Source organism: Odontomachus brunneus, unplaced genomic scaffold, assembly GCF_010583005.1.
Source record: "Odontomachus brunneus isolate Ranch 3 - 2012 unplaced genomic scaffold, Obru_v1 Obru_scaffold_270, whole genome shotgun sequence".
Classification (NCBI taxonomy): Eukaryota; Metazoa; Arthropoda; class Insecta; order Hymenoptera; family Formicidae; genus Odontomachus; species Odontomachus brunneus.
This window is the reverse complement of record NW_022639720.1, coordinates 8,660-12,164: the sequence shown is the minus strand read 5'-3', so window position 1 is coordinate 12,164 and position 3,505 is coordinate 8,660.

The following is a 3,505-nucleotide window of genomic DNA, read 5'->3' as shown; positions in this document are numbered from 1 at the left end:
CTCTCTCTCTCTCTCTCTCTCTCTCTCTCTCTCTCTCTCTCTCTTTCACTCTTTCTACGGTAGTTTGCAAGACAAAGATAGAACTCCCGGTTTAAAGTAAAAAAATACGATCAGCAGTTCGGCAAATCGTTGCTTCGACAGTCAAACGTATTCAATTATGTATGGTCAATAGGAGCAGTATGGTCTACAATAATAGTAGTAGGAATATAAGAAGTAAAAGTAAGAAATCAATAAATCATAATTCATTATTCTTCTTACATTCCAATATGATTGGTCAATTTTTTATTGTTACTTTGTAACGCTATTTCGCGTTCCGTGCGGGATAAGCTGCGAGTCGGTGTGGTCCGGATTCGAGCAGATGTCAATAATCGTGAAGACAGTGGGATGGATAGTATAATAATATATATTGTCGATTAGATAGCTATTTACAATGCGTATGTACAGGTTGAGCCGACGCCGTTGGTTTCGCGCGCGGGTTTTTGTGTTCGCGCGTGTTGATGTCTGCTGCGGCAGAGCTTGGCTGTGGGACCGCTGGCGGTCGCGGGACGCGGGCGGTCGCGGGACGCGGGCGGTCGTGTGACGCGTCGATCGTGTTGTGCTTGCGGCACGATGTTGTCGTTTGGATCTTTAATTTTTGGTCGCGCGAAGAGAGCCGTTACTTGACGATTAACACGGCTCTGCTTGCGCGATGCGTCGGATTCTGTGGTGCGGTCGTGCGCTACGATGCGGTGCCGCGGGGATCGGTCTCCCCGGGGCGGCGGCGCGGCTTCGCGGGGTCGACCTTACGAATCTAGTAAGGTGACGGATCGGTACGCAAGGATGTAGGCTTTACAAATCCGACACGTCTCCGCGAGTGTCGACTCTACGAATCCAACGAGTCGACGGAGCGGTAGCCGGTACGGATTTAATAAGTCTACGTGGATGTCGGCTTTACGAATCCAACAAGCCGACGGAGCGGTAATCAAGGATGTAGACTTTACGTATCCAATAAGTCTACGCGGATGTCGACTTTACGAATCTAATAAGTCGACGGAGCGGTATCGAGGAATGTCGACTTTACGTATCCAACAAGTCGACGGAGCGGTAAGCAAGGATGTAGACTTTACGAATCCAATAAGTCTACGCGGATGTCGACTTTACGAATCCAATGAGTCGACGGAGCGGTATCGAGGACTGTCGACTTTACGTATCCAACAAGTCAACGGATCGGTAAGCAAGGATGTAGACTTTACGAATCCAATAAGTCTACGCGGATGTCGACTTTACGAATCCAATAAGTCGACGGAGCGGTATCGAGGAATGCCGATTTTACGTATCCAACAAGTCGACGGAGCGGTGACGAGGAAGGTCTAGGAAACGGTGTGCTAGTTAGCGGTGTTCGCGAGGTGCTATTGCTGTTGGAGTCTGAGCTCTGTTCAGCGGAGTGCCTCGGAAGACTGCTCTGCTGAGCTTTTCGTGCGGTCTTTTATACTACTTTTAACATGATATCGTGTTGTGATATTTGTGGTCGGTCGGTGATGTTTACATCGGTTTGTCGCGTGTTTGGTTTCGTGACGAGTCGTTTGATTTTATCGTTAATACGGTTCTTGTTCTATTTGTTTTCCGAACGGCTCGTTACAACTTCTTACGAACATAGTTCTACTGCCATCCTACTGCCTATTGTAGACCATATTGTAGTTAGCGTCATTCTCTCTTCCACCAATCGTATAGATTGGAGCTTTGTGGAGCATTGTAAGAGCATCATTTGAAGATTTCATTTACATCACATTTTACATGCGTGTCGCTTACTCGTACTTTCTCTTTTATGTTTAAACATTAATTGAAATCATCTTATGATGCTTGTGTTCCTCAAAGTCGTTTGCATGGCGATTTCTATTTATTTTACCTGAATTCTAATTAAATTTGATTCATTGCCGTGCAAACGTAGTCTGTACTACAGTTTTAGCTAGGCGACATTGTATCGACTTTGAAAAAATTTGTCATTAAAAGATCATCATAGGATTTCAATGGATGGTTTAAACAAAATGAGAAACATATGAATAAGTGTGCATACATGCCGTGTACGTATCCGGCCCGACAGTCGGGCGCTATTGATACGACTTACTCTGATCGCAGCAAACTCGCCCGATAGAGAGTAAGAGACAGATAGTCGTGACGTAGGGGTGGGACCCGATTGACCACGATACGATTAGACACAGACTGTAATTATTGGTTCGACCTAGTAATTCACTAGATAATTCTTTTCATCGGTTGGTTGTGTCCAATCGTACCGTGGTCAATCGGGACGCTCCCGTGACGTAGTATATGTCTGTCTCCTTCTAACCGATAGTGCTGGACCATCGGGCCAAATATGACATGGCACGTGCTTTGTGTGCGTTTTCCCCTCACGCACCGATTTTCACACATCTTCACGAGACAGTATAAGATGAGGAGGAATTATTTCCTTCTCTCTCTCTCTTATCTTCTTCTAATCTTCTTTCTTTCTTCCTCGGCGTGCTGAGCTCAGGTCGAGATACAGTGCCATCTGTCGCGACATGCGTGAACTAAACTCAGCCTGTTTTGCCACGCGTACCGTAATTTACGCTAGCACGCGTATCGTTTATTAAGCCATGTCGTTTTTTATTTAAACTATCCGTTAAAATCCTGTTATGATGGTCTTATAATGTTTGTGAAAGTCGTCTGCAATAAGGGGGCTAGTCATTTTCTATGTATAAACTCTGAATTTTTCATATGAAACGTAAATATGATGCAGTGCCGCATTTTCAATAGTAAATTAAAAATTTTTTGTTGTTTTCGAAACAACTTTTGAGCTACCTTACTTCATTAATGATCATACTTTTACTGTGTAAAAGCGTTTTCAATTCCATGCATGCAATAAAAAGATAAACGACATGGCTTAAAACGGGCCTAATGTCGATATCCAGCATCGCCTTAATGCCGTTAGACATAAGAAATTACCCAGTAAGCAAATTGAGCGCAGATTGCGCGCAAATTTGATCAAAAATTTACACCAAAACCATAGCCATTTGTATCCTCATTCAGCTACGGTTTTGGCGACAGGGCTTGCTGTCGGGCAATTGCTGCAGATTTGCGGCAAAAACCGCGCAGAGCCTGTAGCGCAGCAAAGTCTGCGCGGTTTCTGCCGCTAATCTGCCATCAGATTGCTACAAACTCTGTACGGTTTTTGCTGCAAATCTGCAGCAATTATCCGACAACAGGCTCTGTAGCATATCTGGCGACAGTTTGGCAGCAAGACTTTATATAACAGATCTTGCATCAAATTTGTTATCTATTTGCCATCAAAAATTGGTATCAAGTTTTGCTCGAAATCTGTTCGCGCAGGTTTGGCTATCTGGATAGATGTTTATTTGATGTTTATTTGAATTATTTATATATTTTACTGTATATATTTTATTGAAAAGGATCCAAATCGGGTCGAATATATTGTAATTATATATATATATATATATATATATATATATATATATATATATATATATATATA